Source organism: Neoarius graeffei, chromosome 19 (genome assembly GCF_027579695.1).
Source record: "Neoarius graeffei isolate fNeoGra1 chromosome 19, fNeoGra1.pri, whole genome shotgun sequence".
Lineage (NCBI taxonomy): Eukaryota > Metazoa > Chordata > Actinopteri > Siluriformes > Ariidae > Neoarius > Neoarius graeffei.
This window is the reverse complement of record NC_083587.1, coordinates 4666865-4680597: the sequence shown is the minus strand read 5'-3', so window position 1 is coordinate 4680597 and position 13733 is coordinate 4666865. Positions and strand designations below refer to the sequence as shown.

At 43.5% G+C, this 13733-nt stretch overlaps 1 non-coding gene across 1 annotated transcript; it reads left to right on the top strand.

Annotated features, from left to right (window-relative positions):
• The first annotated feature begins 11140 nt into the window (after positions 1–11140).
• On the top strand, positions 11141–11212 carry trnaw-cca (transfer RNA tryptophan (anticodon CCA)). The gene has a single exon. It is a non-coding gene; the product is annotated as a tRNA-Trp (tRNA).
• The last annotated feature ends 2521 nt before the right edge of the window (positions 11213–13733 follow it).

Below are 13733 nucleotides of genomic sequence, written 5' to 3'. Positions count from 1 at the left end.
TACATTGCTGACTATTTCAATGACAGCAGAGACACCAGGAACCTATGGCAGGGGGATTCAGACCATCACAGACTACAAGCCCTCGCCACAGACCTGTGACAACTCCACGTCTCTGCTGAATCAGTTGAATAATAATAATAATAATAATAATAATTAAATTTATATAGCACCTTTCAAGAAACCCAAGGATGCTTTACAATTATAGACAAGGAAAAAAAAATAAAAATAATATAAAAAAAAAGTCCACCAAGTAGGGGTCAGGATGTAATTCCCGTGGGGTAGCAGCCACAGTCCCACCAAAAGGCGCACGAAAACGAGTCCCACATCTCCAGCACCGCCGCCGTGACGCCGTCAGCAACATCGCTCGAACACCACGCCATAGATCCACAAAGCGAGCAGAGAAGCTCCGCCATGCAGAGCGCTGGTGTGTCCCAAACCGCCTGCACAACCGCCGCAACACCACCGAGCAACATCACTCAGAACATCACACCAAGCGTTAAAGCACAGAGCGCTGGACAACCACGATGTAAAATGAGCAACAGGCTCACTGCAGTCCACAGCTGGGAGCGAAGGCATCGCCCACAGCAAACCAAGGCCTGGAGGGAACCGACGCCCAAAACTGGGTCCAGAGCTACACCACAACCGGTGGACAAACACTCAAACAACAAACTACACAAACACACAGAAAAAAAATAAACAAAAAAATGAAAATAGAAAAAGAAATAAAATAAAATTAAAAAAAAAAGCTCTGGTGAGAAGCGGCAGCCAGAACGCGCACGACGAATGACTTCTTCGCTCACTTTGAGGCAGACAACAGCACCACAGCACAGAAGATCCCACCACCTCCCAGCGACCAGGTGTTGACGCCGTCCCCAGACAGCGTGAGAAGAGCTCTCAGGATGACAAATGCACAAAAAGCCCCGGGTCCTGATAACATTCCTGGTCGTGTCCTGAGAGACTGTGCCGAGGAGCTCACAGATGTCTTTACAGACATCTTCAAAATCTTTTTGAGACAGGCTGTTGTCCCCATGTGCCTCAAAGCCACGACCATCTTCCCGGTCCCGAAGAAGCCGTCTCCCTCCTGCTTCAATGACTACTGCCCTGTCGCACTCACTCCCATCCTCATGAAGTGCTTTGAATGGCTAGTCATGCGGCATATCAAGTCTGCCCTCCCCCCCCACCCTGGACCCTTTCCAGTTTGCATATCAGTCCAGCCGTTCGACCGATGACACCATCTCCACTGCCCTCCACTCAGCCCTCACCCACCTGGAGACAAAAGACTTGTATGTCAGAATGCTGTTCCTAGACTTTAGCTCAGCATTCAACACAATCATTCCTCAGCAGCTCATTCATAAACTGGACCAGCTGGGACTCAACACCTCCCTGTGCAACTGGCTGCTGGACTTCCTGACGGGGAGACCACAGACTGTATGGGTCGGCAGCAACTCCTCCAGCACCATCACATTGAACACGGGGGCCCCCCAAGGATGTGTGCTAAGCCCCCTCCTCTTCACTCTGCTGACCCACGACTGCACACCAACATCCAACTCTAATCTCTTCATTAAGTTTGCGGATGACATGACTGTGGTGGGTCTCATCAACAATGGTGATGAGACAATCTACAGGAGTGAGGTGAGCCGCTTGGCCATGTGGTGCAAGGACAACAATCTCCACCTGAACGTGGAGAAGACGAACGAGATTGTTGTGTACTTCAGAAGAGCGCACACCCAGCATGCTCCACTATCTATCGATGGTGCTGCAGTGGAGAGGGTGAGCAGCACCAAGTTTCTGGGTGTGCACATCTCTGAAGACCTGTCCTGGAGCAACAACTCTGCATCACTGGCCAAAAAAGCCCAACAGCATCTGTACTTCCTCCGCAAACTGAAGAGAGCAAGAGTCCCGGCCCCCATTATGCACACATTCTACATAGGCACCATCGAGAACATCCTGACCAGCTGCATCACCATGTGGTACGGCGCCTGCACCGTGTCCTGCTGCAAGACTCTGCAGCACATCGTGAGAGCAGCTGAGAGGATCATTGGTGTCTCTCTCCCTTCTCTAATGAATATTTATAACTCCCGCCTCACCCGCAAAGCCATCAGGATTGCAGGTGACCCCACCCACCCATCTCACAGCCTCTTCAGTCTGCTGCCATCAGGGAGGAGACTGCGGAGTCTCCGGGCCAAAACCAGCAGGCTCAAGAACAGTTTCTTTCACCAGGTGGTCAGGAGGCTCAACTCCCTCCCTGTTCTGCCCCTCCTCCCCCCCTCTGTCCCCTGCCACAGATTCTGCTTGCACATCCCCCTGCCCCCCTTCAGCATCTGACATGTCATCCTCACAGTCCCCCCCCCCCCCCCCCCCCAAACACACACACACACACACACACACACACGTACTCTCAGCGTTCATTAACACACTGAACTCAGGGACTGCACATTTCACTTTACCTTGCTCATTTGCACTATTCCGCACTACCTCACCTTAACAGCTATTAGTTTATTGTTTATACTGCTTATTTCATATTTACCTGCTATACCTCAAGTGCCCTTGACTGTGTATTTGCACCAATTTGCATGTGTGTGAATGTATATACTGTAACTAGATAGGACACAAGCTGTTTACTGTTTAGCTGCTACTTACGTTGTGTTCTAAACTACATCAATGAAAATAGGAATGAAATGAAAGTAGGTGTTTTAACATTGCAATAATGCTTCACAAAAATGAAACTCCATGAAAAAGAGGGTTTGTGATCACTCTAAACGTATCAAACAGGATTGTTTGCGAGCATGTTTTTTAATTTTTTAGAGCCAACATGAAAGAAATCCATGTTTGTCCAACTAAATGAAGCTGGATATCATGACAGGACAGACTATCATGTGTTTTACTGTTGGTCTTTCAAATCCATAATTCTCCTTTTTTCCTTCCAAATCTAAGCTTTATTTAAATATTTCTTAAATGTCACTAAATGTTGCTTAATTTAAAAGGATTGTAAATAAATGGTGTTTGCATTCCGCAGTAATGGACCCGAACCAGCTTTGGCCAACATGTGGTTGCCCTCAAAAGAAAGAAATGATAACGGCATAATTTATTCAAAGATTCCACGTATGACACAGATGTAGAAAAAGTTTGAGATAGGTATTGAAAGGATCATCTCATCTCATTTCATTATCTCTAGCTGCTTTATCCTGTTCTACAGGGTCGCAGGCAAGCTGAAGCCTAGCCCAGCTGACTACGGGTGAAAGGCGGGGTACACCCTGGACAAGTCACCAGGTCATCATAGGGCTGAGACACCCTCTGCATACATCTCATTCATCTCATTATCTCTAGCCGCTTTATCCTGTTCTACAGGGTCGCAGGCAAGCTGGAGCCTATCCCAGCTGACTACGGGTGAAAGGCGGGGTACACCCTGGACAAGTTGCCAGGTCATCATAGGGCTGACACACCCTCTGCATACATCTCATTCATCTCATTATCTCTAGCCACTTTATCCTGTTCTACAGGGTCGCAGGCAAGCTGGAGCCTATCCCAGCTGACTATGGGTGAAAGGCGGGGTACACCCTGGACAAGTTGCCAGGTCATCATAGGGCTGACACACCCTCTGCATACATTGTTGGTAAAAAAAAATAGTAACAGTAAATAATAAGTGAATGAAAACAATTTTTCTATTTGCTGCCATTCTTGTGTAGTACTGCCTTCTATGGGGTTCAACTACTAAAAAAGCATGTAATATGGTTTATTTAGCAATATCAATCTTTCACATTTAAATCTTTGAATCTTTGGTTTGCATGCTATACTGTTAGTCACCAGGTGGTGGTGCATTCCTTTCATGATTTGGTGTCACTTAAAATGAAAGGAGAAAAAACTTCATTGTTTGAAAACTATCAATGTGTTACTTATATATTCAAATTATATGATATTCTGTTTTTTCTGAGAAGGTTAAAAAGTGTTTGGATTTCTTCCTCATGGTTGAATTTATATTTATTGAAGATAAGTTAGCGTATATGTATTGACCTACTTGCCCTTATTGCTCAGGCTATAGGTTTATTGATCTGTTGTAGAGTTCATTTGCATCAAGTGTTGTGAGAAAAAGTTGAAATTCTCTTGTTTTCAGAATTTTTTCATATTATTTCATGTCTTTGTCTTTGTTGTCTATCAATGCTAGGGGTCTTAAAGATAATACGAAATGTAAGGTATTATTTTTGTTTGCAAAGACGTACAAGGCAGATTTTTAGTTGTTTCAAGAATGTCACTCAACACCCAGTGATTTAAGCTTTTGGAGGTCACAGTGGGGAAACGATATATGGTTAGGTCACGGATCTGAGCATTCAGCTGGAGTATGAATTTTTAAATATAACTTTAATGGGAATATTATTGAGACCAATATAGATTCCTCAGGTCACTTTATTATAATGATAATAGCCATAAACAATATTAACATTATTATCTATGGATACCACTCTTTTATGGAGAATGCCACCCTCTTTGATACTTTAGAAGAGAAAATTTCTGACTGGTTTACCAAATATCCTAATGCCTCTTTAATCTGGGGGGGGGGGGGATTTTAACATGGCATGAAACAATATCTTAGATAGATGGCCTCTGACTGATCACAGAGTGATCCATTTATCAATATCACTGTCTGGAGGTCACTCAGCAAGTCCGAAAGCCTTATTTTGGAAATTGAATAGTTCTCTCCTGAACTTAACACAAACCAAAGAGCATGTCAGAGATTTAATCAAAATTCATTGGACTAATGCAAAACCCCAGAAATCTTATGGGAGGAAGTGGGAACTTCTAAAATATGAATTGGGGATGTTTTTCAGAAGGTTTAGTGTGAATTTAGCCAAGCAAAAAAGAGCATTTGAAGATGATGTTATTGTGCAGCTCGCTTCTCTTTCTCAAAGGGAGGACCTAACTGATAGGGAGAGATGTGAATACATAACATTAAAAAATAATCATAAACTAGATGATTTTTTATCAGGAAAGAGGTGAAGGAGCATGTATTCGATCTAGAACCAAGTGGTTCGAGGAGGGTGAACAAAACTCAGCCTATTTTTTTTTAGACTGGAAAAAAATAGGGCTGTGCTCGCCACAATTGATAAACTTAAAAGGGATAAACAAATATTTGATGATCCTAAGGATATAGCTTACATTTGCTACAGTTTTTATAACAACTTATACATGTCTAAATATTCTGAAGCAGCTACCAACTCATTTATAGATTCAATCAGCCAGTGTAAAATTATTTCCTCAGAAGATAGGGATACCTATGACTGTAGCATCTCCCTTGATGAGATGATAAAAGTAATTCATCATCTTAAAAAAAAAAAAAGTCCAGGATGTGATGGTTTAACCTCAGAGTTTTATAAAAGGTTTGATGAACAACTGTCTCCCTTTTTAGTGAACGTCTTCTCAGAAAGCACTGACAGTGAAGCTCTTCCAACAACTATGACTCAAGCATCACTCTGATCCTGAAACAAAATAAAGATAAAGAAAATTTAGATAGCTGGTGTCCAATCACACTCCTAAACTGATCTGAAAGAACAACTGAAGTTTCCTTTGGATATCGCCATAACAAGGCTAAGACCAGATGCGCTGCTGTTTTCAAGGTCAACAAAGCAGCTTATGGTGTTTGAACTGACTGTACCATGGTAAGAACACATTGAAGAGGCACACGAGAGGAAGCAGGCTAAATACCAATCGCTATACTAGAAGAGTGCCAGCAGAAAGGATAGAAGATGTGGAACCTGCCAGTAGAAGTAGGGTGCAGAGGATTTGTTGGTCAATCCTTGTGGAAAGCACTCAGCATCCTGGGCATCACAGGATCAACCTGCAGGAAAGCCATATCTGACATCAGTAGACAGACTGAGTCAGTCTCTCACTAGTTGTAAGTTAAGAGAGAACAGCAATGGGAGAGCTAGCAGTTCTGGGCTGAGTAAACTAACTCAGTCGGTGCACCTCTGGAGGACGTAGTGGGCTGCGCTGAAGCATCCGATGAAGTAGATACCCACCTGATTACGGAACTGACTGCAGTGCCTCACCACTGTTTGACTCTTTTCTGATTCTATACATTAATTTGAATTACTTTTTGTTCCATTCAGATTAATTTGAATTAATTGTGATCCAAAGATATTTATTTGAATTACTTCCTGGGTTTGTAATATTTATTTGAATTTATGATTGCTGCTATAACATCAATTTGAATTAATAGTCATTTTATTATTTCAGTTTGAATAACTTCCAGATTAATGACACTAATTTAAACCACTTCCTGATTCTGTCACATTCATTTGAATTACTTCCTGGTGATTTGACATGGATTTGAATCACAGTACTTAAACAGAAAATTCTATGGTTCAAACATTCTGAATCTAGGGCATTATTCAAGAAGCCCACTGAAACCTGTGTTCTGAAAGCATCTCAAGCAGTATGCTGAGACATTTTTTTCAGCCAGAGCAATGGGCAAATTTTGGAAACATATTACATTGTTATGAATGATAATTTGGTGAAAGAGTTGTTAGCAGAGCAATCTTATCTTGCAGCATGAACTTGAAAAAAATGGATGCTCATCGTAGAGATTGGAGTCCATCTGAAAGTTTCTGCATGAAACTGTGCAAAAAGCCCAGCAGCATATTATGTGACTATGATGTAATTTAAACACTCAACTTTTTGATTTGGCATCAGACACACTACCATTGCATCATGAGGTCTGAGGGGAGAGGATCCATACCATATCATCATGGCACCGAGTTGGCATCGCTCTGAAATCTGAACTCGAGTTTTTACAAGGATGAGCACAAGCTCAATGCAAAAGCACAACCTGGCTGGATACCCCTTCCCAAGATATTAAGGGACATTTTCAGGATCATATGACAGTTCTCACCTCAGTGTGGGAGTGTGAAGTGTCGACTGAAATCATGAAATATTTTGTCATGATTGCATTTTCTCTGCTCATAACAAGACTGTACTTATTAAATGCAAATTTGCACCTAAAATCTTTCAAGATCTTGCAACCTGATTTGATTTTGATGGGAAAGATCACCAAAATAATATTAAATATTAATGTGATTTATAAAGATGACCTTATACATATCTGTACTATACTAACTTTTTAATTCAGAAAAATACGCCACAACCCAAATACACTGCATATTTGGTTCAATTTCATTTTGGTAATCGCACTCACAAATACAGACAGAAATAAAAGGCGGAGAGACTACTTCTCAGTTTGCAGTCAACAAGCTTCAATGCAACTTTCAAATCTTCGCTTTTGTTTAATTGTATTGATATAGCGCTTTGGGCAATGAATTGAAATAAATGCAACACCAACAATTCAGGAGTTCCATCAATGACCATGTTCAGATTCTGTGAAGGAAATGGTCATACGCGTCCTGTCTTTCATTTGCGATGTAATTTGCTGGACATTTTGCTCATTTTGAGCATTTGTTTGACATTTGAGCATTTACAAGACAGGAGGTTCCTTTAGGAATATGCAGATTGGTGTGTGAGAAAATGACCCTGTGGCACTCTGAACTGACATAGCCTGATAATTTTTTTTCTTATACTTTGCCAGGAAATCAGGAAAAACAGCTGGATGCACTTGCACACATTTGGCCTGGTGTAGTGAAAACATGGATGCTTAGCCTTTCCTCCTGTACAGGTTTGAGGCCATGGTGTTAAGAATAGCTTTAACGCTGAACAGCAGCTGCTGTGGTCAGATTCAGATTACAGTCTTTGTGCTTTGTTGGAGTTAACAAACAACTGGGCCCAAAACCTTAGATGGGGTAAGAGAGAGCTAAGCTGAGTAAGCCAGAAGTCATTCCTGGAATCTTCTGCTCTGTCATCAGACTTCTTGTCCCATCATGACACCTGGAAAAAGAAGGACTGATAAAAGTGAGAGCCTGTGAAATGAGGATTTCACTCAAGGTCGCATGACTTGCAACTAGGGTGACACAACAAAGACGCATTCTCATACCAGATGTTGAACCCATCCCACCTGAGTGAAAATCAGGAATGACCACTAGACCACTGACCACTAGACCATATGGGACAGCGTTAAAGTTTAAAGGCCACCTTTACACCCAGGAGAACCCAGGAGTTTTCCGGAAAAGTAACTGTCAATTTTTATTTTGTTTAGTTGTGTGGCTTGCAGTTAGAACTTTGTTGTGGTTAGTAAATGTATTATCCAGAACATTGCATGGGATAAAGGAGAGCCATGTCATCCAAACTTAGAATCTTCTCATCCATAATAAGACATGATATCTCTTGTTCCACTCAGCTGATTTCTCCATGGCAAAGTTCACATCTATGCACAGGTTTGATTTTTATTTGAGTTTAAAACAACTTTACACTGTCCTATTTCTAAGGGACTGCAGGAGTGATATCATGACCAAAAGCATGCAGGACTGAGTGGAGATTAGATTAGATTAGATTAGATTAGATTAGATTAGATTAGATTAGAACTTTATTGATCCCTTTGGGAGGGTTCCCTCAGGGAAATTAAGATTCCAGCAGCATCATTACAGGATAAAGAGAGAATAGAAAATAGAGAAAAAACTTCTGGACAAATTAAGTATTTACACATACAAATATAAAAAGAAAATGATATGCACATTATATTGCACATTGTCCAGTATTGCTTATTGTTAGGCTAGGCTACTGCTCCTTCCCATCCTCTGTCCTCCTGTTACCCCTCCTCCCCCCAGAGAGGAGTTGTACAGTCTGATGGCATGAGGGACAAAGGAGTTTTTAAGTCTGTTTGTTCTGCACTTGGGAAGGAGCATTCTGTCACTGAACAGGCTTCTCTGGTTGCTGCTGATGGTGTGCAGAGGGTGACTGGTATTGTCCATGATGTTCAATAGTTTGTCCATAGTCCTCTTCTCTGCCACCATCACCAGAGACTCCAGCTTCATGCCAACTACAGAGCCGGCGTGCCTGATCAGTTTGTCCAGCCTGGATGTGTCATTCTTGGATGTGCTGCCCCCCCAGCACCCCACGGTGTAAAACAGGACACTGGCGACCACAGACTGATAGAACATCCACAGGAGTTTCCTGCAGATATTAAAGGACCGCAGCATCCTAAGGAACTATAGCCTGCTCTGTCCCTTCCTGTATAAGTGTTTGGTGTTGCAAGTCCAGTCCAGCTTGCTGTCCAGCCACAGCCCGAGGTACATGTAGGAATCCACAGCCTCCACCTCAACTCCCTCAATCAGAACTGGGTGTGACCTTGGTCTGGACCTCCCAAAGTCAATGACCAGCTCCTTGGTCTTTCAGGTGTTGAGCTGCAGGTGGTTCCTGTTGCACCACACAGCAAAGTCCCTCACACACACACACACACACACACATATATATATATATATATATATATATATATATATATATATATATATATATATATATATATATATCATACAGATGTTATCTGTAAGAAAATTTTCCCTCTCTCAAAGGGTTGCTGGTCATAGCCCATGGTCAGACTGTGAGCAGAAGCTTCAAGCTTTGTCAGAGTTAGCTTTCAAAACACAGGTTTCAGTGGCCTTGTTGAAAGATGTCCTCACTTCAGAAAAAGGTATAGGTAACTTGAAGAATGTTGAACCTTGGTCCTATCTACTGAGCTGTATTTGAACTATAAGGCATGTATTTTTTTTTTTTTTAGAACATGAAGAATTTTGACCATCAGGTCACTTGGAAAATGTTTCCAGCATGACTCCAGATCAAAAGTTTCTTGCCAACAAGAACCTTTTCTGAAGGTTCAAGCCAACAAGTTGTCATCTTGTCTCTGTATAACTCACATGTTTGACAACTCACAGCTTGTCTTTTCCGAATGATTGCCCATCATCTGGCACAAATAATGATAAGTACTTGTTTAACCTGCAAAATGATATCTCATCTCATTATCTCTAGCCGCTTTATCCTTCTACAGGGTCGCAGGCAAGCTGGAGCCTATCCCAGCTGACTACGGGCGAAAGGCGGGGTACACCCTGGACAAGTCGCCAGGTCATCACAGGGCTGACACATAGACACAGACAACCATTCACACTCACATTCACACCTACGGTCAATTTAGAGTCACCAGTTAACCTAACCTGCATGTCTTTGGACTGTGGGGGAAACCGGAGCACCCGGAGGAAACCCACGCGAACACGGGGAGAACATGCAAACTCCGCACAGAAAGGCCCTCGCCGGCCACGGGGCTCGAACCCAGGACCTTCTTGCTGTGAGGCGACAGCGCTAACCACTACACCACCGTGCCGCCGCAAAATGATATAGTTAACTCAAAGAATGTTGAACCTTAGTCCTATCAACTGAGCTGTGCAGGCTGTAAGGTGAGCTGTACTGAACCATAGGACATATTTTCTTTCCGAACATGAAGATTGACCATCAGGTCACTTGGAAAAGGTTACAACCATGAGTCTGCTTTATAACAGTCATTCTAAAGTCTTATCTTGGTTCAAGGAACCCTTTCTTGTCATGGTATTGGACTCCTTTTACAAGCAACGCCATTTTCAACCATACTTGTCTTTTGGGAATAAGGAGACCAGTTGACTGAAAAGCAAGTCTGTTCCTCTGACAAAGACAGAATTCATCATTGGACCATCAGATTAAAACACTGATGCACTCCTGACTGAGCTTTCCAGGCTCTGCTTTTCTGTTTCTGTAAGAGTCAAAGCATGTCAGGACTTTGGACACACATTTTGAACAGGTTCCTCTGATTCAATTAATGCCCTGCTCATACCATCTGCTGTTTGTCGCATTCAAAAATGTTGTAATGTACCTTTCCTTTGAACCCTCAAAACAGGGCACCCTCAAAAACCAACTTTTCCACTGATTGCCCATCATGTGACACAAATAGTGACAATAAGGATTCGTATAAAATGTGAAGTTAACTGAAAGTTAGTTGACACCTTGGGCTTGTCACATTGGATGACGAGTGCTTAAGTTGAGCAAAAGTTGTCCACAGCCTATACTCACACACTGAGGTGAGAACTACTATATGATCTTGGAAAGATCCCTGGATATATTGAGAAGGGGAATCCAGCCAGGTTATGCTTTCATATTGAGCTCATCCTCTGAAAAAGCTTGAGTTCAGAGCGATGCCAACTTTGTACCTTGCTGGTATGGGCTTCTCTATGTCAGCTTAGACCTCATGGCGCAATGGTAGCACATCTGACTCCAGATCAGAAGGTTGCGTGTTCAAATCACGTTGAGGTCAGGCAGCAAGATAATGCTTTTGGCTTTTTGCACAGTCTAATGCAGAAATTTTCAGAATCACTTTTATTGCCAGGTATGTGGACACACACGAGGAATTTGACTCCGGTTTCACTTAGCTCTCATAGTACAAAACAGATAAAAAAGCATATACACAAAACAAACAAACCAAAAAAAATGGTGCAATAGGTGCATAGTGCAAAGTAATCCAAGTAAGTCAAGTATGAAATAGATAAATATAAAGTATACAGTGTGCACAGGGCTCCGGTTTCCCCCACAGTCCAAAGACATGCAGGTTAGGTTAACTGGTGACTCTAAATTGACCGTAGGTGTGAATGTGAGTGTGAATGGTTGTCTGTGTCTATGTGTCAGCCCTGTGATGACCTGTTGACTTGTCCAGGGTGTATCCCGCCTTTCGCCCGTAGACAGCTGGGATAGGCTCCAGCTTGCCTGCGACCCTGTAGAAGGATAAAGCGGCTAGAGATAATGAGATGAGACAGTGTGCACAGAATGACAGTATGAGTGTGCAGATATTTTGCAAGTGATATTACTGATATATGAATCTGGATTTTAGCTGTTCATCACAGAGACAGTCTCAGGGAAAAAACTATTCTTGTCTGATTTTTTTTTGCATACAGTGATCTATATCGCCTCCCTGAGGCGAGAAGATTAAACATATTGTGACCAGGGTGTGAGAGGTCTGCAGAGATGTTACTGCCAATATCTGCCCAATCTGGACTCCAATCTCTAGGATGACCAGTCTGTTAGTTAGCCAGCTAGCTGAACTACAGAAAGGGAACATGGTGAATAAAGGGGCACCCAGGAAGTACAACTCACTCTCCATACCAGAGGCACTCGAAACTGCCAAACAGCGACTAACAGCTCTGGCCACACGGTTGAAGAGATACACCAAGGAGGGAGAGGCCAGGAGAATAAACAAGCTGTTCTCCACTGAACCAGCCAAGGTGTACCCTCAGTGGCAGGGGAACAACAACCGGTCAGACCCACCAAGAGCTGAGGTGGAAAAATACTGGAAAGACATATGGGAAAGAAAGGCATCACACAACACCGATGCCCAGTGGTTAGTGGACCTAAGAGCTAATGGCAGATGTCCAAGAAAGAGTGTCAAAGATGAAGAGCTGGACAGCACCAGGCCCCGATATGATCCATACGTACTGGCTGAAGAAGCTAACTGCACTCCATGAACGCCTAGCAGCACAGATGAACCAGCTGCTGAGGGATGAGACCCACCCAGAATGGCTAACCCTAAGGCAGGACAGTCCTAATCATGAAGGACCCCCAGAAGGGACCCTTCCCATCCAACTACCGGCCAATTACCTGTCTCTGCACAACATGGAAGGCCCTGTCAGGCATCATTGCGGCAAAAATGAGTAAGCATGTGGCTCAATACATGAGCGAGGCACAGAAAGGGATTGGCAGTAACACCAGAGGAGCCAAGCACCAGCTACTGGTCGATAGAACAGTCACCCAAGACTGTAAGAAGAGACAGACCAACCTGTGCACTGCCTGGATTGACTACAAGAAAGCCTACGACTCAATGCCACACACATGGATACTGGAATGTCTGGAACTGTATAAGATCAACAGGAACATAAGGACCTTCATCCAGAACTCAATGGAAATGTGGAAGACAACCCTAGAGGCCAACTCAAAACCTATTGCCCAAGTCAACATCAAGTGCAGCATATACCAAGGAGATGCGCTATCACCACTGCTGTTCTGCATAGGCCTGAACCCCCTCAGTCGGATCATCACGAAGAGCGGCTACGGGTACCGATTCCGTAGTGGGGCAACAATCAGCCACCTGCTCTACATGGATGACATCAAGCTGTATGCCAGGAATGAGCGAGAAATAGACTCGCTGATCCACACCACCCGGATCTACAGCGATGACATAGGGATGTCATTCGGATTGGACAAGTGTGGCCGGATGGTCTCAAAGAGAGGCAAGATGATCCGGACTGAGGGGATTGACCTACCAGAGGGCAACATAGGTGATATCCAAGACAGCTACAAGTACCTTGGCATCCCACAGGCTAATGGAAACCATGAAGAGGCCACAAGGAAGTCAACCACAGCCAAATACCTCCAGAGAGTAAGGCAGGTCCTGAAAAGTCAGCTGAATGGTAAGAACAAGGTCCGAGCCATCAACATGTACGCACTACCAGTCATCAGATACCCCGCTGGTATCATAAACTGGCCAAAGGAGGTAGAAGCCACAGATATCAAGACTAGAAAGCTCCTCACCATGCATGGAGGGTTCCACCCCAAGTCCAGCACCCAGAGACTATACACTAAGTGGAAAGAGGGAGGCCGAGGGCTAGTGAGCGTCAAGACCATGGTCCAGGATGAAACATCGAAAATCCGAGAATACATCAGAAAGATGGCCCCAAAGGATGAACTGCTAAGTGAATGTCTCAGGCAGCAGAACCCTGATGAGAGTGCAGAGTAGGAGGAGGAACAGACAACCTGGAGGGACAAACCCCTACATGGCATGTACCACC